Below are 23,909 nucleotides of genomic sequence, written 5' to 3'. Positions count from 1 at the left end.
CTATTTCAATCTTTTATATTTGTCTGTATTATGTGTTTTTTATTTTTTTTTTTCATTAGGTAGTTTTCTTTCAGCAGCTCTGCTCTTCTTGTGGAGTTAGCTCTGACTCAAGTTTTGATTCTCCTGTTGTCAGTGGTTCGTTAGTATGATTTCGTCGAGAATTTTCTAACGTTTAACATTCTCTTGTACCGTCATTTGGCCTGATCGTGTGTTTCTTGTCGTGCGCTCGTAAAAAGAAAATCGAAAAAAGAAGAAAAGAAAAGATATTATGTAGTATACATATAATGTCTATTTTTAGCAAATTGTATTGTTGGAAGTGTAGACACGAGTATCTGGGTGTTACACTGGTTGTAATATTCAGTGGTGTTCGTGCCGTACTTAGCAACGATATTTGGAGTATCGTCGTTTTTCTTTGTCGCGCAGGAGATATAGCCTTTGCTTGTCAACCGCAAACATCATACCTTCTTCTTTCCCTTACCCCTCACTCTTTTCCCCCCATCCCACCTCCTCTCTCTTAGTTTCGACGCTAGTCAAGCATGTATTAATTTATTATAATTGTTCGGGATAATTTCCATATGGTGCTATTATTATGACTGTAGTTCATGGGGCCGTTGTTTCTGTCCGTTTGTCTATCGTGTTTCTCCGTGGGCGCTTTCCCTATGAGTAACAGGAATTAGCATAATTATTTTGGCTTTAGTTATTACCACCATCATATGCATATGCATGGGCATTTTTTTTCTTGCCTATTTGGTCGTCAGCTTGGCTTGATGCGAAACCTAGGATGACATTGACGTCCGCATGAAGCTATTGAAGGTTGCGTGGCACAGGAAGAAATTTTAACAATGATTTCTTTCTTTACCCATTCGTAGCATATGAAAAGTATGCTAGTACGTGCTGAACGCACGTCGGTAACAACTATCATAGAATTGACCAAAGGGAAGTTCAGTCGTCGGCATCATCTACCAGAAAAATGATTGACACCGAACGTAGAAGATTGCTATTGTTGTTACCCTTCTTGTATCCCGGTTCAAGTTTGTTGTGTAACATTGTAACGTGTTACAAAGCGCGATAAAGAAAATATTGCATGACGTGGCAGTTTTTCGCTACGGGACTTTTCAGTTTAACTATACTTTTTTCTATTATATGTATCATCTACCGTAGTAGCGCCGGGGGGGCTATAGGTTTTTCCTTTGGATGCGCTATAGATTTTTTACTGCCATCTGGGGGCAATTTACTTGACACGACAATTAACATTAGTGCCCCACTATGCGAGTCAGTTTGATTATTGTTCTTGTCGTTGTTTGGAGAAGCGGGTGCTTATTGTAGATACCTTAAGATATCATCGACCCATATATATATATATATATGTGTGTGTATTTGTCTCTGTCTGTACGTATGCATGTATTCCTCTATACTTTATGTGTAAGCCAAACTCAGTGTACGAGCTCCTCGCAACATCAACATTTACAAAGCTCAATTGGGGCTATAAATTCGTGTCGAGCAGAAGACGGAACTTGTTGGGTTAATCGTTATGTGGGCCTGTTTGTGAGCATATGAGTCGATCTACCAGTTGAGAAAAGTACTTGTCAGTCCGGAAGCTAGAGGAAGAGGATTTCGTGACTTTTACAAAGAATGGTGACCTTTATGCTTGCGTTAGAAATCGAACAACTGTGTAGGAACCAGCGAACGCCATGTGCTTTGCCTTGTTGACATCCTTGTTTGCTAGGAGTGGTTCCATCAACAATCAGTTGTCATCATTATTATCGAGAAATATTTATCGTAAAGTTGTACGAACAAGTCGCAAGCGTGCCGTCTTGTCGTGTTCTATAATAATCCCGATAATAGTAATAGTGGTATGTAGTGATGGTATTATTATGTATCATATTATCATACAGAGATATATATATATATATATATATATATATATATATGTGTATATTTTGCTTTTTTCTATATAGAGTTTGTATATGTGCATTACAGATGTTTCGTCGTTTTCTGTGTGTACTTGTGTGCATACGGAATGATGATGTAGAAACACGACTTTGTGAAATTGTATTGCAATTGCTCTGTTATTATCAACAATGATAGACAAATCACGAAGTGCTGATAACGTGTAACTGATAATGATATCGGTCAACTTTGGTTTCATCTACACTTGCCATCAATCATCATCGCTTTTCTATCGTTACATTAAGTTCGTTGTTAGAAAGTTGTGCTCACCATATAAATAGTCGTATATATCTTCATAGAAATCTGTATACGTTGCGTTATCTTAATAATAATAATAATAATAATAACGGTATCGGCAAGTAGTTGAGATAGTACAATAGCAAAGCCTGTAGTTTCGTTTGTTATTGGTTAGGCAAACACAATGATTTGCTTTGCGGCTATCGCTTGGGCAGACCCATCGACTGGTTAAGCAGGGTCCGCGCAAAATGGTCGCACATTGTTTTCTACTTACATTTCTTTCACATTGTATCGGTATGCTCTATGTAAAATAGATATATAAAATGTGTTCTTGTAACTATTTTCGTCTGTTTAATGGCTTAGAAATGAAAAGATTTCGTTGATAAAAACTGTTAAACTCTGTTTTTTTTTTTTCTATTTTTTCTATATGTCAACTCACGCGATGTGGCAACAACATCAACGCCAGCTGTGTATCAGCGACAGCTGGGATCAATTCAATCATCGATCAGCTAATAGTCGAGCTTCAATTAACTACCTTTGAGACGCTACGGCGGAGATTGGTTAGCTAGAGTCTGACTACAAGAAACTCAAAATTTACTCGAAAATTATTACGATTTTATATATCGATAGACGTATATTGAAAAATAAGAATCTGGGTAGGGGGCGAGCAACGGGCAGAACTGCTAGGTTTATTATGGTGGACAACTGCAAGGTTGATATCGGCGTGCAGTCACCTGTCCGCCCTATAGAATAGAATAGATAGCGATGCCGTCGAAGTGTGCCTTTTCATTCTCGTAACCGCACGCGAGGTCGTACACGTTAAGGTATTTGCTTCTCAATGGAGTTATAGGATCTGCGTCCCTTAGTCTATGCTGTAAAAACGGCAACAATGAATAAAAACTAAAATCTACAAAAAACATTAATCTATTGAGAGTCCACTTGTCCAACAAGGAGAAGGTGGCAACATGGTCTTAACATTATAGTTACCCTGCCCGGTAATTTGCATCTTAGGCCAGAAGTATCGAACAATACATCGTTATGTAAATAGATACATACATCGATTGTACTATATGTATTAGTTCGCCGTTCGTAGTTGGAAAACCCAGAATGGGAAAGCTAAATTGTGACAAATATCGTTAGAGTTGGCTTTTCCCAATTGGGCTTTCTGTAGATAAACAAACATGATGGTCGTATATAAAATAAATCGATCCATGTTGGCATTGTTAAACTTGTGTTTTCTTTTGGCAGCACATTGCTTCTGCAAATTGCTGTTACGTTGGTTATAAGTTGCGGAAGTAAACTACCGGTAGTCATCGAACCTAGAGACCGTTTAATGGAGGTTCACTTTTCGATAGTAAAAGGAACGCGGCATATATTCAAAATGTCTGGATGCATAGCTAAGTTATAACAGCGGGCAAACTAAGGTAACTGTACTCTAAAAGCATGACCTTACGCGTAACAAATCTTCCTACGTTAAGCCACCCACAACATGTCCAAGCATAAGAGAGATCATGTTGTCAATAAACAGGCCATTATACTATAGTTTCCTTCTCGACCCCGTCTTAATTTATGAAATTTTGTTTGTCACTGACTAATAGGTCGTACATGTATATGTAATAATTCGTTAACGATTCGCTGGTGTTAGAGTTGAGCGGAGGTATAATAGGCGCTTCTCTTTACTATCAAGTAGGAGACGCTTTTGTCAAGCCGATGGTTGGGCCAGAACTCTTGGTTAGCTGCTCACAAACCATCAGCAGCGAGTGCAACTATGTATACAATTGGCCTGTGTAATAGGACAGAGAAGACTGATTATGTAGACGAAGGAGTTGCGGAACAAGTCAAGACAATAGAAGTGTTGCAAACGTGTAAGAGTACGCGTAACAATGCTATTGTTTACGCTAATTCGCAATGGTCATCGGAGGCAAGCCAGGGACGCGTGGGCCAACAGGCTTGCCTCCAAGGCGCTCAGAGAGCCAGGGCCCCGAGTTGTGCCAGTGGTCAGTTAGCTAGTGCATTTAAGCGATGCGTACATGAGCTTATCGGCCCTTCGGAACGGACATACCCCATGTGCATCACGATACGAAAGTCTGTGCTGTCTGACTAAAAAGGGAACAGTTTCCAATCGTCTGTGAATAAGTTTACACTTCTTAGCATTCTCAGCTCGGCGTTTTGCTCAACAGTTTGGAAACAGATCAGCTTCTAGCTACGGTCTGACCAGCGACACATCTCAAGGTTATACGAAGTCGACGATAGTAAGAAGGCACCGAATCGGCAGCGTATGCCAGAGACATGTTGATCTGCGCGTGATTAGGGGCGTGGCAATACATTCAAACATCGTACAGACGCGCACGGACCCGCTAAGATAAATGTACGCACTGAGGCTGCTATGCCGGCTGGCATGGTAAGGTGAGAAAATAGCTTGTTTCAACAGTAGTGAGCGCACTTTGATAAAACTGTTGATGCACTTATAGTTGTCATAGACATAATCGACAGCTGCAAATCAGATGGTCTTTTGTGATTTTAGATATTTCCTGCCTTTTTTGGGCGCTTATGCCTTGCGTGTTTCAGTCAATCCAAAGCGTACTTGCGTAGTACAACTCAGGCTTATTCTCCTCGAAACGTTCGGGATCCGCCGAGCTCGTCTGAAAGGTTGTCGTCTCTCTTTACGCTAATTTTTCGACGTTTTGCATTATCTCTGACTTAACGGACGTATCACAGCATATTAGAAAATCTGTCTCAATCTGTTAATCAGGCATCGTTAATTGTCCCTCGTGAGTATTAGCACGTGATCGACGCTTTTTAAGAACGCTTTTGTTTCTTCTGTTTTACCAGCGTTAAAATCATCATTATCATGTAAACGATTTAATAATAATAATAAAAGGCGTTATAATTACGAAATAGTATAGCGTCAGGTTTCGTTCTATTTGATTGATTTAATCTAAATATAATACGAATAGCAAATGTAACAGACGAATTGGACGTTTGAGATGTAATCGTTATATAGTACTGGTACTATTAGTTAGATAAACTCTCAACTGTTTCGTCCTTTGGGGCAAGCGCCTCCATGACTCCTTTCGAATGAATGGTCTTGGGAGGCGCTGGATGCAGCTATTGTGGATCGAGCAGGCTAATGTGGTTGCGTTTTGTCAAGACTACTCCCTATCTCCTTGGTTTTATCTCGCCGCATTGAGGACGTTTGTAGTTTATCGATTCCCGATTAATACATAGTTAACAAAGGATAAAATACGAGGAAATAATGCCGAAGTACAAGGTTAAGGAGTGAGAGAGGAGTCTTGCCAAACGAACCGTGTCAGCACTCAGTCGATGTCATCCATCAGAGGCCGATATCATTATCACTGTCGATAAGCGAACTAAACACGGTGATCAGAAACTACTCTGAATAGGATAAGGAATATTTTCACCAATAGGAACAATGAGAAACTGTAGGTATAGTTATGAATGTCTACACTGTCCATGTTTTTTGTGAGTGTTAAGTGACATATCTGTGTTGTATGCTGACCGTTGTTTCTGCTGCTGCTACTGCCGTTGTTGTAATCATTGTTGTTGTTGTTATTGCTTGTGGCTGGTGTGTTTTGCGATGCTGAGATACTGTAATTAGCGTATTGGCCTTATCTAAGTCACAACCCTATAGAGTACTATCACTAAAAAACGCGCCCATTCACAGCCTGCGCTAAGGTGCTTAACGTCAATGGACGCCAGCATTCTGCAATCTGCCCGTATGCAATAATAACAATATGGCCTTACGAGATCTCTTGTGACCCGTCGTCACGGCCAAGTCATTACCGTTGTCGTTTTTCCTATAGCTGAAGTAGCTTTTGCATGCTGCTGTATATGGGTAAGAAGACGTATGAAGTAAATTGCTAAGTGCGTTCTGCTGGCGCCTAGGTATCGTTGTGAAGGAGAGCGATGGTGACGGCTCTGTATGTACGTACGGGAACGACAGAATGCCCTCCATTTTTCCTGTCTTCCTGTTGAGATCTACTAGTTATCCATTATTATAGAAGGCTAGTCTTGTAAAAAAATGCACGCAACATGTAAAAAACCGGAAGCGACCAGAAAGCGTTGGACAACCTGTGTGTTTGTATATGTTCAGTTTGAACTGTATAGTTTATGCTGAATGTATACCGTAGCTGTATTAGTACAATGGCAGCAGTAGTTAGAGAGAGTGTGTGGCGGACTTGCCAATTATACCTTTTGCAATAGGAAGATAACGTTACGATGAATCGGTCGATGGATGCGCATAACAAGATGCAGTATATTGGCTACAAACTAAACAATCCGCAGACGCCATACTTGAACCGTTCATATCTACCAGTGTCATTTTTTTAAAATATCTATTATTTTTTTTTATATTTGTGGGCATCGGCTGTGCTGCACCTACTAGAGAGATAGGAGCATCTGTCCACGTAGCTTTTTTCATATTCTAGTTCAATATGCATATATATATATATATATATATATATGATCATGTTTTTCTGTTGTCGTTGTCTGCTTGACAGAATTCCGAGTCGTGGCATACTTGACGTGTCAGACATCTATCTATAATGCAATCGTCACTTGGTTCTGGAAAAACCAGACGGCATGCATCGCATCAGGATCAGAAACGTTTGCAATATGGTTTCTTTGCTAAATAGGAGCTTGAGATTAGAGTTTGTGTAGATGCAGTAATTTTGTATCTTCATGTATGGTTGTCGTCGGACATGCAGTCCGGACTCGATCGGATGCCCCATAAGGTTCATAGCTATTTAACTCTCTTTTAGATAATTTGCGGCACCCTCGATCGGGACTCGCATCATTGACTGGCGTCGTCTACCGCATGACGTCATTTTCGTTAGATTTGGCTATTTTTTGCTTAAAGCAGATATAACAAAAGTCAGCTCAATGTTTTTCTTTGCTAGAAATATATAGATTACAGTGTTGTGGATTATATGCAAAGCGATGGGTTGCCGCCCATTTGTCGTTGCTCTAGTTTACGTTGATGAATTTCGTTCGGTGTATATTGTTCTATTATAGAAACAGTGGTGCTATTTTTGTTAGATGGTCAGCCTAGTCATGGTCATATGAGTTCATGTTGTTTGCGCCTGCAGTTCTTGGGTGCGCGCGCGCATCCAACAGGACCGATCTTCTGCCATTTGGGTATTCCTGTGCCCGAAGATACAACTATAGAATGTCAGGACCCAGTATCACCCTTTGTTATTGATATCATGTAATAGGAAGCGTTTATTGTTACCTTATGTCGTTCTATTAATTATCTTCTATTTTTTTGCGAAAAAAAAAGTTGTTAGTTCTTTTTGTATTGGATTGTATTAGTCTTTCTGCTTATCGATACCACCCATGCCCTAATGGGGCAGAACATGGACGAACCGATTGCAGATTTTGGGTATTTCGTTTAGTAAAGCCTACGTTTTGTCATCGAATCTCAGATATTCCTACAATTGTAAAACGTCATGTTGTATGCGTTTCGTGTGATACGTGTGGTACTATTAACAGCCATAATAACATCGGTTGTTAACAATATTGAAGTGATAACTAGAAAAGTAATTTTTCATCATGTTATTAAGTTTGTTTGTAAGTTCGTCGTCATAGCTTGAGTATTCGTCCGCATGGCCTCTTAGTCTGCTGCTCGTCGGGATTCTGCTGGCTACAATTATCGTTTTTTTTTTTCTGTTAATTAGAGATTAAGGACAATTAATCGTAATGTTTATGTATTTTACGGTGTCTGTTAGGCACGTTAACAACTGCGTAGTAATTACAAACAGTTATTATTAGTCATTACTAATTAGTGCGCGCGCAAGGGTGTTTCGTATACTATCTCGTTAGCATTGCGTTTTTCTGTTCAACAGCGTCAGTTGCATACCCGTTTATGGGCATCTATTTCATAATTCCAGTTTCAGCTTCTGGGTCGTTGCTGAATGATTTGCTGATGTTTACCTGTTTGTAAATTGTTCTTAAATCCTGTGAGTCAGAGTTAATATTGATCTTGCTTAATTGCACGAAATTTTCTAACCCCATGTACGTACGGACGTTGATTAACTGTCGATCAATTGCTGCACGTTACTGTTGCTTGTGGAGGTGTTTTTTTGTTGCCTTCGTCATTCATTCGTGCAAACGTGTACGAAAAGTGCTTAGGTCCTATAAAGTTGTTCGTGTTAACTTGAACTATTTCAACGACTAATCTCTGCCATTCGTTAGAACGTGTCATCATTATCAGGTCTACTTGTGAGTGTCACAGTGTGCAGTGCATATAGTCCGTTGAAATACAGCTCATTGTCAAAGATGCTTGGTAACACATCATTTCGACCCATTTCGTTATGACATCTTGATCGCGGTCTAGGATTCACGGCATTTACCATAGTCTGACTATTATAGGTTTCTTATTATCGGAACGGCTGTTTGTGACTCAGCGTGGGACTATGTAGATCCTGCTTTATCTCTCTTTTTTTTTTTTTTTTTCGCTTAATCCCTAGCATTATCCTGACGTGTTACTTCGTCGGTTGTCGCTGCTGTCGTTATGATTGTTAACAATGTTAAATATCGACCAAGTTTCAACCGGTTTTTTCTTGCTATCCCCTGTGACTCTGTTGTTCTGCTAGGTGTCTAGTTAGGAAAAATATCACGTGTATTCTTAACACGTATGAGAGGAATTACCAGCGAAAGAGGTCCTTCAACTGGGGGTCACGGGCTGCAGTCGGACCCCCTGTTCTCTAACACTTCTGCTTTTTAGGTCGCATTGCTGCTGGAAGTTACAAGTTTCGCTCAAAGCGGCTAATCAAGAGGCAGTTGAATAGTCATTCGCGTGCTGAGCTTTTGCCTTTATTCGTGCTATTGATGTTGTTATCATTATGATGATATCTATTGAGTATATGATGTTATTGGTATTCGTATAGTAATTGCTACCTTTGTATTGGCTGGTAGTTAGCTGCGCTTCTTCCGGGATGACGAGTGCCGAGTGCACTTGTGAACCTATGCAGTCGGACTTGCGTCTTCGGGGGAGTTGCTTTTCTCCGTCGCCAAGTTACTGTCAAGTTGATTCGACTCAAAATGGGAGACTCGTCCTTCTCACGGGCCGTTGTTCTATACGTGGTCTTCATCAGCGGGAAAGTGTTGTAAAGCTGGCCAAGGGCCTGCGGCCGGGTTTCGAGTTGGTCGGATATCGCCAGATTACACGGACCTGACGAAACGAGATCGAATGATGAAGTCGAAGAAAAGGGAAAAGTTCGGATACGAATATGGGAAATAAGCAGAAAAAGGTATACAAAACAGAACACTCGGAAAAGATCAAAAAGCCAACTTTAAAAAGAGGCTTGTTTAGCCATTCAGGAACGGTACACAGTGGTAAGTGACTATATAGAAAAAAAAGCGAATCGAAGCCCGGGAGAAATCGGGCGACGGGCGGGAGCTTCGATCGATCAATGGATCGGTGCTAGAAGAAAATAACATCTCTCGAGAGCTGCTGGGAGAGAAGAACTGATTCTAGGGAACTGATTAAGAGAAGGAAAAAAGTTCGCCGGAAAAACCGGCTTGGAGGCCAGCTGAGCCAAATTGCTTCAAAATATGTACATAGACGACTCATTTGCTCATGAAAGGATACGGCACGACGGCTTTGAGATACATGAGAGTTTGAGATGAAAGTAGTGAATTTTCTTAGGAGGCATGCATACGAATCATATTAGATAAATGAAACCAAGGAGAAGGTGCAAGAGCTTGTGCGACGTGTTCGTTGAATGAAAACACAAAATGTTGCAGGTGAAGCATTAAGATCATATGGAAATTGGGTTAGCAATGTGGTCCTGTACGGATCGTTGGCCCACGCCAAACCCAGCTAATGCTTGCTAATTTTAACGATCGAACGAAATGATGGGTAATATTTTTAGGCGAGTGATGATGCTTGCAGTAGTAATAACAGATGGACAGATGTACTCCAATATGTTATAAAATCTGCGTATATTTCAATATATCGGGGCTACCCGTCTTGACTGCCACAGATTATAATCTCGAATACGGTTGACGTTAACGGAAATCGATTCTTTAGTTTGAATTAAATTCATAAATCAATCTACTTCTAAATCATAAGAATTTGTCAATAACGTAGAAATACGTACAAGGGTACGATGTTTCACGACACGTCAAGACCGATCTGTATGAATATGATTACGTTAACTATGCTACAACAAAACGTCAAACAAGATACCGAAGGGGATTTTGCTGTAGTGCAAAAGGTCTGTGATGCCATTATATATTGCTATTATCAATATTCGATGAGCTCGATAAGAGCATGGCGACGTGCGGCTTTAGGTGCGTTGGCCGGTGATAGCAGATACCCATCATATGAAATAGTAAATTGTTCAGAAATTACTCCAATCGAAAATTTCTAACTAATACTGTAACTAGTGATAGAGGGAGACAGAGAATGCAGGTAAAGCTTTCATACTAGTAGTAACTAACTCGAATGATTCGATATAGTTCTTCCTAACGGCTTCTTTGCAAATGTTAACAGTATCGTTCTGTAAACTCCAACGTCTTTCGCTGGCAGGGTTGCTTTTTAGCGGTAGCTGTCGTAGAAGCCATTCTTCTAGTTGTTCGTACACAGGATGCCATAATGAACTTGGTATATACTAAGTTCTGCCGTTGATAATGTCACTTTTATCGGTGATCGCGCGATCATTAGATGACAGTGGAAGTGTGAGTCCGCCTGATAGTCATTTTACAGCCTATATTGTTTTTACATCCTAGACTTTGAATCTCGTATAGTTTGTGTCGATCGAAGCTTGTCGCTTTTACGGTCATGACCATCTCTAGATGCTAGTGGTGTCAATTAGTTGTTTTCGTTTGATTACTCTATTTTTTTTCTTCAATTTTTCGCATTTTCATCTTACGATCAAAGCTGCCAGCCGATCAAGAAAGATCATTCTACTTGCAATCAAATCGGTGGGCAGACCAAATCGATGCAGATGAATTCGTGTCGTTTATGCTTATTTCTATTATTACGCTATAATGCTTCAGAGCATGTAAGAGCGTGACGAAATTATCCACTTCGGCTCTATGCTGCGTCTTCTGATTTGTGTATGTGCCTGTGTGTAGATATCTGTGTATTCCAGTTATATAACGTCTTCATATAGAACTGGCCGTTACAGCGTCCGTATCTGTTTATATATATCAGTCAATAGCTAATTTATTGTATCCTTCTTTTAGGCTAGTATCTGCCATCGGTCGCTAAATGGTTACGTTGTAACGTCACTTCGTAGAAGAACAATACTGATTGGTCTACGTCGGCATATTTTCCGTGTACGCGCCTGGGTTTCCTGTTGTTTTAAGGCTGTATTAATGGGTTGCGGATTGAGACCATCATAGTTTTTCGTACAACTGGGCTACATACTTTCGCTTTTTCACTGCAGGACCACCATTTCTTGATAGCGGCGTTTGTCCGTCTATCGCCTTCAGCCTACGTTCACCTTCACCTTTAGATAATCGTCGTTCTATGTGATAGATAATCATTCGAGTGTTCACAATTATGGAAACCTTTTCTTTGTGTTCCTCAATTTACAATAATGTATTTTTAATGTACACATCACATTATCGGTTTGGCTATGTGGCATGGGTTTTTTTGTGGTTTGATGGGTTAACTTTGGTTATCGATCTGCGCTTTATTGGGTGAAACGCTCTTAAGATTTCTATCATTCATTGGCTTTTTGCTGGAGATTGATGCTCAAAGATTCAGTGAACATTCAGTTAATCCTACTAAGATCAACGCTATTAATATCCATCTCATTTTCGACGTATTAATGGTCTCATTATATTTTATAATTAATTCATTCGGTGCTTACGTAACACGCGCGGGAGGCCCTGTAATGAAAAAACTTTAAAAAAATCAAGTTTCTTTCGGAAAACATTGAAGAGACAAAGTTATGGTGACAAATAAAAACCGCAATTTAAATGAGCGCACGAATCGTTAGAAGTAAACTCACTTGTGTCGAAGTGCTTATTTAGATCGGCAGAAAAAACACATTTGATAACATATTCTCAGATCTTAGAGGGATTTCATTGGTAGAATATATATATATATATATATATATATATATATGTATATGTTGCGAGTAATAGTTGTTATTTAGGCAAAAATTAGATTATACAAATACAATTCGGGCTCCCGTGCGGGTTCGTTCCCTGCGTCGTCTAACTGGCGTTGACGGTCTACCTGGCACGCAAGATGCAACAGTGTTTTGACAGTACGGTTTCCATCCTCCTAAGGAGCCAACAACTTTTTTTGGGAGAGGGCCTTGCTTCCCATGTGGTTGGGTTTAAAGGACAAGAGTACAAAAGCTTTTTGATACACAAATACTCTGAACTTGTATTTTCGTAGTCTTTTTTCATGTTGACTATTCTCAAAAAAAATGCTGGACACAAGCTCGGCAAGGCCAGCGTGATAATTATAGACACGAAAGGCAGATTTCAGGCACCAAGTGAGGTCGCTTTTGGTTTTAGTTGCGACCCAATCAGTAACTTATATAACCCAGTTCATTGCATATCTTTTACTCTTGTGATATTCTTGCTATGTAGGCTTCTACAAATGTATTTACTCCAACTGGTATCTTTTGCTGGCTTGATAGACTCTCCTATTTCACTCCATTTTTTATGACTGTATTCTAAAGATTTTGTCCTGTAATAAATAACAGTTTGCTTTTAGTCACAACATAGTAATACCAAATAGTCTTTACTTTTCGTTGCTTAAGGACTGGTGGTTTTTTTTCCCAAGTAACAAAAAATGATCTTTTTAGCTGTTACACAGAGTACGAGGACCGGACAAGCAATCCTTTTTCGTGTGTAAGAACCTGTCGTTAGCGATGTTGATACGCCGGTCTTACTCGTCACCCAATACCTGTGCTTCAAATAATTTTTTTCGGTTCCTTTTTAGTCGGCACCTATCCATATGAACAAGCATTGCTTCTTCTCAACTTCGTTTCAAGACGCATTCATAATAACAGATTTGTCGTGAGTTTCGTCAATTCCGTCGTTGTTATATAGCTATTAATAACCGTATTGACCTGTTACAATGTAACGTGAATGTTCCTGCTGTTCACACGTTCCTGCAACAAAGAAGCGCATTTCCACAGGCCCGCCCGTTCCAATGATTTATTCAACAATAACATATTGACCTCCATCGTTTTCATTTATGTCTGACCTGTCTTTTGTTCTTATGTTGTTGTAAATATATTGTATTGTCGTCGTCGTCGTCGTCATCGTGGTTGACTCTTCAATTTGTTTCGTTTCTGATCGTTATTTTTAATCACACCTTCGCTCTTATCCTTTTTTGATTATAGATTTTTCATTCTCAAACTTGGAAAGGTTGCACTGAGAGTCCAGGTCATCTGCGTTTCACTTCCCCCAACGCATCGGCCCACCCTTGGCAACACTTTCCCTTTTGAGAGCCCTTGATGGCCACTCGTGGGTGCCCCTTCCAATACAACACAATGATTGATTTGATCTTGATTGACTTAAAGCCTTATCTAGATAGCGTACTGTTGTAACTGTGTATGTGTATGTAGGTTGTTGTATAAAATTGTGTGCCGAGCTTTGTCCGTAGCTTTCGTCCGTAGCACCGGAAATACATCGTACTACAAGGAACGTTTCGTGCTTCAGTCCGATATTGATTATGTTTTATGCGAAGACGCATACAATGTGGCGTAAAGGCAATGACTTATTCTTTTCACTAATTCTTTGTTTTTTATATCCGTGTCGTTATTTTAGAGTTATTATTCAGCTTTTTGCGTCTCTCTCTCTATCTGTTTCAAGTGTAAATGCTCTTCTGTATATCACAACGTTGATTTCGAGCCGGGAGCATCCACATTACGTGTCCTGCTCTATTATATTGAATACTTTTTACCGTGGCTCATTTTCACCACAGTCATGCCCTCTCCATGCCTCCATATTTACGCTACTATGTTTCTTATAGAGCCATCGACAGATTAGACCCGTCCCATTATCGATGAGTTTCATCTGCTCCCATTTCCAGGTTCTTGCCTTCAATAAGTGCACTCTTTTCTCTTTTCGTCTGTCGCATCACCAATCGCGGTAGTCAGAAACACCTATATGGGACTAAACATGCCCGAGCAGACCTATGAGGCCGGTATTCCCTCAGCCCGTACAAACGAAGATCACGGCTATATAGATAGACATGGAAAAAGAAGTAGAAGGCCCTTATCGTAGACGTTGAAGGGACCCGACACCGTTTGGATGGTCTCGCCAAGCTAAGAGTTCTATTTTCGTCTCTGCATCCCTCAAAACAGACAGACGAGGACCGGAACTGGCGTAGAGATCGATGACGACACTTTTTTCTTATGCTACCAGCGTCAGCCGTCGTAATGGCCATCACTGCCATCACCTCTTTCTCTCGCCTTTCATCTCGACGCCTCACAGAGGACCAGCCAAACAAATCCCCTCACTGCCTCTATCTGATGCCCGAGTTGCTGCAGACCTCGCAAGCGTTCCACTCCTTAAACGAGCCGTAGAAGCAGCCGAAACAGGATAGCCCGAATAGGCCTTGAAGTTCGCCGCCAGTGCAGTTCCAGAAACTCGGCTATGAAAAGTGAGATTGGTCGAAACGCAATATTGCCTGTAGTTGGCTTCATCTGGCAGTTATCTCCATTATATCGCCAGCCACAAGAATGTACGGATTTCGATATATTCTCCTTCTTTTCCGACGGAAACCAGCGACGATACCTACCTAATGTGATGACCAACCGGTGCCTGTCGTAATGCACCAAAAGGACTAATACGGCTTCGAAACAAGGCGTATAAGAGAATTACTATATTAATGTAACGGGCCAAACGTGCTAGAGCCTCATGGCGGTAACCGGTAGCCGGCTGCCGTTCGGTTCCGCTACTGCACGGAATTCAGAGTTGCAGCCCAAATTACATCGGAAACAAAGGTACATACGTGGAGAAACGTACTAATCTAATTTTGGATATGGAACAGCTGTGAAGCTGAATGACTAATATTCACTGAGAGTGCCCGCCAGATTCTCGGCGTCCTTTCGTTTCTCATTACATTGTAAAGAAAGCGCATTTTCCGTCTAAGTGATTTGTTTTTGTTCTAAGTAACGCTGCCGCTAACCTTAGACTACGAAGCAACACGGCGCAGGTAGCTAGAGAAGAAGCCGAAGGAGGACCCCATATGGCAGCTACGCAATGCGACAACGGCAGCACCCGAGGCAGTCCTTTTGTTCTCGTTACGGTTCATTCACCTCCTCAGGATTTACAATAGTTCCTGCGCTCCCGCGAATTCCGAACCAGTGTGATGCACAGCGGCTGGATGGATGGATGAGCAGCATTTTCAAAAAAATCGTCGTACTTCCTTTCCGTTTTGATTTTTCTTTCCTGTATCCTCTTGCCTGTCGATATGCCGGGTGGGAAAGTCAAGGAGCAGAAGTCGTGCATGTAAATACATGCTTTTTGGACGAGTCTTTCTTCGTCGACTTATCGGCTCATAAAAAACTAGTGGGGGAAGACTAAGAGGTCTTGAAGCTCCTGTTTAGAGAACGGGCTTCCGGAAAAAGCTGGTTTTATGTGTTACTATGGTGGTCCTATAGTATCGTTGCATCTATTATAGTTTGGTCAGCAGTCTTGTCTGTTTAACGTTGTAGATGAGGGAGCTAAGCGCGGAGCAAAAGCGGAGAAAGAACTCATTTGTCAGCTTTTCTCCTTGTCTTTAAGTCGGTTGGTAGCAATTGTCGTTGTAGTAATATTGTACGGAGGGTTCGGATACTTTTTGTTACAGTGCTGTCTTACCTGTATTCGTGTTACTAGCATCTTGAGCCTATAATCGTTGCCATCGCTTGACGTTTTATTTAGGTATCAGTGCGGTCGTTTCGTATTTATCGTATAACTTGTTTGACACATTTTCATTTAGCTTTGATCTTTTCTATTTATTACTTAGTTAGTTTTTTTTTTATTTCGTTCATTCTTTTTTGCTTGTTTTAGATTTCGTATTGTACGTCTGGGTATGTTTTTCCGAAGTCGGCATCTCAAGGACGTCATCGGGGACCGAGTACCTCTGCCGTCACGACGCTGAGCTGCGCGTGCACGGTCCTCCCTTTAGCCATTTGTCGCCAATATTATGTTAGGTTATGTCACGGTTATTCATTCGTACATGGAAATCGTGACTTCGTCCCATCGGTCTGCTGTTCTTGCTGCTGCCGGTTTTTCTTTCTTTGTTGTTCTTGTTTTTGTTGCTGCTGTTATTGTCGTTGCGATTTTGCGAATGAGTTCAGTAACACCAGCACTCGTTTCCCGTTCGTTGGCTAATCGTCGTAATGGTAGTTCCTGCAAGGAAAAATAACCACCACTTCGGTTAGTGCTTGTGACAATGGAATCTCAAGGCAGATCACTTTTGTACACGAATGTCCTAGACGGAACCGGTTTTTAAAAATGTACATATGCCGTGTTGGGTACCGTGTTAAACCCAGCTGTTGCCATTTGCATTCGCTGTAGACCAGCAAACCTCTGAGAGATTCAACAGGATGTCAACGACGGATCCTTAACTAAATCGCTATTTTCGTAGATATCGTAACTATACAGATGTGCTGATATTCTCTTATAAATATAATCTACAACTAGAATAAATCCCACCCACTAGCAACACCAGTCAGGGGTGGTCTTACGCCAGAAATATAGGTGGCACTCACTGTGATCTGTTTAGGCAGCAGCAAATACAAGTTATTCAGGTCTTACTAGCAGTCATATAATAAAAGCGCACAACATGGTTTCGGTTTAACATACGATTTATAGAATAGATAAGTAAGAGCAGTATTTCGAGTCTCGTGTTTTTTTGGCTCTCACCCGTAGTAGAGCACATAATGACAGCAACGGAAGTGGCACGTTTATGATTAGCTATTTTTATAAAAAAATTCATCGCAAGCCCTCGACCGATATCAGAGTGATGCGCCTCCATCCATAAACAAACGTGAATACGTCCCCATGGAAGTCAAGCTTCTCTTAGAAGATGGCATTAGCCATTTAATATGAAACTATTGATTTCTGTGGCCGAAAAAAAGTAGAATCACGCAGCATCACGTTTAACATTGCAGGAGTACTATGGTGAAGTTTGCTATTTGTCATCTCACTATCACCTCTTAAGACCCACATGGGTTTAACGTGTCGTTATCAATAGGATCTGTTCGGTAGCATTCTCTGAGTGGTTTTTTTCAAGAGACGTCGAATTATGAGACTAGTTCGCTGTAAGAATGAAGCAGAAGGTTAGAAAAGAAAGATGGGGAGCTTTTTAAAAAACGCTAATCGTCCAATTATAATTTCTAGACGAACGCACTTCCTCTAAGAAGTAAAACCACGTAGTATCTGCTCTGTCTGCCGGCTGTCGGCCCTTTTAGCCTTCTGCTCGCCTATCTAACAGGACTTTGGCCTTTTACTAAAGTGGTTATTTGAATATACTGGCCTTCCGTCCGGCCAAATCGACCCGCTCCATTGGCACTATGGTAACGGAAATGAGCTTATTAGTTGGGCTTCCGTTACCCCTTGGCTCGTGCTATTTTATACTCTTCTTGCAATAGTTAGGGTTGCGCTTCAGTCCACCACTGTCTCCGTGTTTACTTCTGCCACTCTTTTTCCTCATTGGCCCGACAGGTCTGGCTGACGGAATTTAGCCTTTCGCTCACCGACAACACTTTCGGGAAACTTATTGTTCTCAGAATTTCTTCCATACCCTATTCGATCAATCTCGCGTTCTTTTACTAGCTCAGCTATTGGACTTCGGAACGGGCATCGTGCTTCGTATTAAGCCAATAACGCAGTTCATTGTTTCTCGAATAATTGTAAAAGCTTTTAGGCATGCGCCCTTTGCTCGGCACGATATTGCGGTCTGCGAAAAGAGCAACGTCGGAGATTACTCTCGAATCACAAGAAGCTCACACGAAAGAAGCTATGCTTGGCAAATAAGGATATAGGTACCTCTTCTACACTTAACGCGTGTGTTTAGCTATATAAAACCTGTTATTTGTTATGATTGAGTATTTTCCGAACATAGTCAGTTCAAAAAATGGTAAGTCAAGTACATCTTTTCGTCATCAGATATATCTACCCCCTGAGTAAATCTTCTTTACGATCTTCTCTACTTGCTAGGTTGGTAAGATTAACTTTCAATATGAGTTCCTGACCTTCATAAAGTAGCAGCTGAACTACGCGAGAAGCAACCCAGCCTTCCAGCATTAAAAGGTATTAATCTTCAGCAGGATAATGCTCAGACACATAGCGAAGATGACCCTGAATCTTTGTCACGTCCTTATAGAATTCTGCATTTTTTATATACAGAATTTCATTTTCGCCTGATCGACACATGTATGCCAAGTAAGAATATACTTATTCGATGGAAAAATCTCTAGAAAACAACTTTGTATTGGGTCTATATTAATAGGCGATGTCTGCAGCTACCTTTTAATACTTACTTGAAAAGCAAAACGTATGCAGAATTCAATATTAGATCATCGTCATTACCATCTGTTTCTTCAAGCGAACGTTTCTTCACACTTTTCCAGTGCACATGCGTGCCGTAGTACATGATATCGATAATAAATGAGCGGCATTTTACATCGATTCCCGCTAGCTGGGATGGATAGCACAGAAGAGCCAGGGGCACAGATATTGCGGCCGAAACCGTAACGAGTTTTCGCTTCTGTTGTCAAGTGCGTGCAGTGCTCCACGACAAATCCTCGTGGTGCCAGGTGGCAGTTTTGAAGGTGCATTTGGCAGAGGAGAGGTGATATGATGAAAAATAATAGGGTTGGTGTGAAGCTCTATGACCCTATCGATAGGGTATAGTTCTGCCACCTCCTATAAAGTGTCACTAGAAATTGAAGCAGCTGTCCAACTGAAGGAATACCACCTGCACAGAATAGAATTGCAGAAATGGAAGTTGTCCTTTTCTTTTCGTTCTTGTGTCTATAACATGCTATCGTATAAATAGGTTGCCCCGTGTCAGTTGGGCCGACGAAATAGTTGGGTTATTGCTTTGAATATTCTTCAATACTTTGGATTTCATTAAACTTATCATAATTCAAAACGTGGATGCAAGAGCCTGGCTGCGTTGCTTGGTCCGCATAACCAGCGCCAAGAAAGAAGTAAGGCTCTTAGAAGTATGGCCGATCCATCGGTGAGAGCCCTAACTATACATCCCAGCATGTGACCTACACCGAGCTATGCTGGCTGTAAATTGACTGAAGTCTGCGCTCCTGAGACATGCCTGTGTTATGCATGATGCTACATTTCACGGGACTACAATACCAAAGGCCTTCAGTTTTGCCTGATGCAGTGTAAATGTTTTAAATCCATATCAGTCTCGACAATTACTAATTATACTAAGACTAAAGTTTAGTGTTGAAGATTGCTACGAGAGATAGGCATGTGCCTTCTCATCCTAAAAGCAAACCTCGCTGTTTAGACGCAGAGAAAAGCCTTTCTTAGGATAACCGCTTTTTGTACAAATCAAACGCTACTATTATTTTGTTTTGCTTATTATTATAGCACTATTTAAAGATGTTTCCTTGTGGCAGAGTGACCCGACCTGCTATAGATCGATCCGGTATGGATCGTAGAGTAGACTTATAAAGGATTATAATTACACGACAGCGGCCTGCAGAAGCAGCCCATATATTGATTAGGCTGATCGCTTGATTTAGATTAGAGTGTACAAAATCGATTTAAAGGTACCGAAGAATTCGTGTAATATAATATTCATTGCGATTATAGTAGAAGCCTGAAACTTCGGTGTTGTCACAACCCGAGAAGATCTACTCTTTTTTCACGATGAGTGCTGTGAGCTAACACTTCAACTTATGTGTGTGTTCACTCACGTCGGTGTTGCAAAAATGTCAGGATCAGAGATCAACACCTTCCTTAAAAGATTCGATTTAACGTTTCGTTAATCACTTTTGTGAGCGATTCACAGTAAAAATTCTTCACAGCTTCAGCTGTAGCTCGTTTTGAGGTCAAGATCGCTCTATATTACGAATTTTAAAACTACGCTTATGAGTATTAGAGCGTTAATTACAGATTCAATTCCTTTGGCTGTCCACCTGTATTCAAAATGTGCCACAGATGCTCGACTTGCGTTTGGTGCTGTCATCATAAAGTTATGCTATTAAAGTTTCGATTAGTTCTTTTGCCTGTTCCTTTGCAACTTGTATTATAATCAAAAAACGTAACAGAGACAGCCACAGGATTTCCATCTGTCATATTGGAAATCCAGAAAATTTATATTGACTACGTTCTATAGTATCATCTAAGTGAGTTCAGAAGAATTCGCCTATTTATTAATTCAGAAGAACTAAGAAGGTGGTCAAATGCCTTTGGAACATTTCGAATAGCTTTAGTAACAGAACCACAGCAGAGGAAGTACGCGTGTGTTACTTGGCCGTTCACTCCATTGTGTAAATTGCTCTTATGCTACGATACCTATAATCGTACGGTGCCGTCTCAGGCAGCATATCGGATTATCCTCTATGATCGGTCTTTAGTCTGGCTTTATTGTTTGACATTACTATGCCCAAGGCACTCACAACCAGTCGATCTCGAGCTGCCGCGGTCACCACCGCCGCGAGGATGACATACGTATTCGGGTGCGTTGCCTATACCGCCTGTTGCTATGCGACCGGCTCAAAAGAACAAATTCATCTGGGCTCTATGCTACCTAGTTTCAGGTGGTTAAAAGCAGAAGTAGCTGAAACAGAAACTTAAGCATGTTACTTAAGGCCTAAGACTTGACATGCTGCAAGCCTTTGCGACCACTGGTTACCTTGTTTCCTAACCCTCTTTCCTTTTAAATCGTTAAGTGTATTCCTTTTTCACATCGAACGCAGTGCCAGCGTCAGAAGGTGTTGCATGTTGGCTAGATAGAGGAACATCGGGTGAACAGCATCTACTGTATGAAGAAGCCTAACGCGACAACTGATCGTTATATTGTGGAATATCTTTCACATCAGACAAATGGTTTTCGGGAATATTTCACGTAGCATTGGTGAAGTGAGTAGATGACGGCTGTGTGACAACGCAGAGACACGCCGAAACAAGCGATTCGCCAAGGTACCGCGGCAAATGGTCGAGCGAGATATGATCGCGTAGAAACCAGGAATAACCGAGTTGCTGGTGCATTGCGACAGTGCGTAGCGAGGGTACTTTGGGATAAGATGAGACAACACGGCTGGAACGCCAAAAAACAGGTGGGCGCATTTGTCAACATAAATATGACATTGATGTGGTTGCTCCACCCTACAAGGATGAAGGGGGAATAAGGTTTAGGTGGCTACAGGTTGATGGGAGTATTCATGAGCGTTGGAAGTGGACCAAGGGGACATAGGCTGGACACGGGCATTGTGATGGAAGCTTTTGCATAGCTTCTTCGAGTGCCTTGGGAACTTCCAAAAGGAGCCTTAACATTGCATTCAATAATGAATTCGAAAGGTGAGCAAGTTTTTGAAGGACCTCGATCCGCAAGACTTCGTCTGCATCAGGCCGGTTACTAGGTCCGACTATAGCGAAAGCAGTCAAATGGCCAGTTGCGATCGACGACTTTAAGATCTTATTCAGGCCTACATGAAGTGGATTGCAGGCCAAAGAGTGCCACTATTATGTCGTAGTCAGAGGAAAACCCAGAAACGGTCGTCATGGTAACAGCGTTTTTGTGGCACTTAGAACCTTACTTAGCGTGTTCGAGGCCGTGACTTGCATAACGACACGACAAGCTCTGCCTGAAGGGTCGGAATGTGGTTGTCCGGAAAATCATGTGTCAAAGCGGGTCGTTACCACTAAACAAACGACTTCGCAACAAACAATATAGGTAATATTGAATCTTGGCGTAATTAAATATTTTTCAATATAACCATGCTAAGCATATTACTATATGGTGGCCGAAGTAGTAAGCGTTAACAATGCATAAGTATAGAAAGTTACCGCTTTCACCCATCCCTAAGATGAAAGTGGCTAATATGTAAAGATAAATGATATTAAAGAAGCTTTTAAGATTAGTATCGCTCTAATTAGAAAAGTTCTTTGTTTATTGAAGCTCTGAGATGACGGTAAAGTAAGATAAATTTCGCCAGATATTTTCCGAGCAGAAAATGCAATTATGGAGCATAAAATGATGAATGACTGTTCCAAGCGAAATCCCGCGATGGAGTACACGACTCCTAGCCAAAAGGTTTTGCCTATTCAAAATATCCTCCAAAATTAGGTTCGGAATATTTAAATAGACCGTTCTATAGAGAGAAAAGCAACTTATTTACCAATACGTTTGGCAGGGAATTACGTCGTCCTTAGTCCTGTTTCTTATACCGACGAGTATCAACGGTGTGGCACTTCCGATTTTTCTTTTTACAGATTCCGACAGTTTTATTTTGAAAAGTAATAAGATCTTTCTCCATCAAATTTACATTGTCATAGCATTCTATTGGGAACTGTTTGTCCACTTTGAAAAGTACACGAACATAGGCTATGTTGTCTAATAACTAACACAAATAATATTTAGGAATAACTTGAATGAGGAGAAAGTTTACATCGGAACTATGCTGTAATTGTGAGTAATAAGTACACGCTTTTCGTCTATTCAGCCGCAGACTACTGCTAACCACATTTAAGTTACACTTCTATAACTGTAGAGTTATCAACTGGAGTTACAGTAGTATAACTTTGATGTTAGACTTTCTCAGTAGGAAATAATTCCTGTATCTGTTTCTCATGAGCGATTCGCGGGTGTACACGCAGAATGCTCAAGCCCATCAACTCGTCCAACTTACCCACTCTGTGGCCTTGTCCTTCTTATTCAAATGGGCGGAAACCAAGAATCGAACTAAAAAAAATTCAACTATTTTATTCTAAGCGGCTTTCGGAAACGCGGCTCGAGTACTGCTGATGTAAGTAAACGGGGTTAAAAGCTAAGTTCACTACTGTAAAGGTGGGAAGAAAATAGTCAGCGCTCAAAAGCTGACTGGTTATTGGAGACAAGCATATATAATAAGTTATTTAGAAGATACATCTATCAGTCTGTTAGGGACTTTTTTATCCGTATACATACTATTTCTTAATTAAGCATTTGTCGATCCCTTGTAGATAACACTGGCAGTTTTTTCAGACGTATAAAAGTAAGTGTGCTTTAGAATCATAAGGACGTTTTCCAATTAGATCCCTTAATTAATGCTCTGCTTTCCAACAAAACTGGCACCGGACACATGAGCTTGACAAGCGAGCTGAGGGACTTGTTCAAGCCCTCTGTGTCGTGACGCTTTCGAATTATGTCCAGACAGACTAACATTAAATTGATATGTACCATCTGCATAGAATCGACGCTATCAAGGCGAGCTACGCTGAGCAAATCTTATTTTTAATGTCTATAAAGTTACTCCATTTGTAATATCGATTCCCTATAACATTGTCGTACAAATGAAGCGAAACTAATTGCTAAATTACGTATGACTATCTAACCGGCACACTAAGAGAATCCTGCCGAAAAACTTACCGATGAGGGCCTGGGCATCTCGCTGTCGGCGGCACCCGCATGGCCCGCAGCAGAACCAGATCTGCAACAAAATAATATCACTCAGTGTTAGAATAATCAGTTCATCTATTTTCTGACTATGGCATATTGCCTTGCTCATCTCTTCCATCGTGATATGTATGCTGCTATAATATTGTACGATGCATAA

The 23,909-nt window shown here is 40.9% G+C and overlaps 1 protein-coding gene and 1 long non-coding RNA gene across 3 annotated transcripts in view; one reads left to right on the top strand and one right to left on the bottom strand.

The window, feature by feature from the left end:
* Positions 1-8,630: 8,630 nt before the first annotated feature.
* LOC111245994 (uncharacterized) overlaps positions 8,631-23,909 on the bottom strand; it is a 93,382-nt gene continuing 78,103 nt past the window's right edge. The window contains exons 2-4 of one of the 2 annotated variants that reach the window (XM_086979049.1): positions 23,723-23,783; positions 15,994-16,527; positions 8,631-15,596 (exon numbers count right to left, since the gene is read on the bottom strand). The gene's annotated coding sequence lies outside the window, so the exon portion shown is untranslated. Of the gene's footprint in view, positions 16,528-23,722; positions 23,784-23,909 lie in introns of both variants that reach the window. The other variant, XM_086979048.1, reaches the window with a different exon arrangement.
* On the top strand, positions 18,031-18,951 carry LOC111244593 (uncharacterized). Its single transcript, XR_002670978.2, has 3 exons — positions 18,031-18,164; positions 18,340-18,432; positions 18,753-18,951. It is a non-coding gene; the product is annotated as an uncharacterized LOC111244593 (long non-coding RNA).

The sequence above is a fragment of the Varroa destructor genome, unplaced genomic scaffold (genome assembly GCF_002443255.2).
Source record: "Varroa destructor unplaced genomic scaffold, Vdes_3.0 BEIS01000002.1, whole genome shotgun sequence".
In the NCBI taxonomy this organism is placed as follows: Eukaryota; Metazoa; Arthropoda; class Arachnida; order Mesostigmata; family Varroidae; genus Varroa; species Varroa destructor.
Note: the sequence above shows the minus strand (reverse complement) of the source record. Positions and strands in the feature narration are given on the sequence as shown.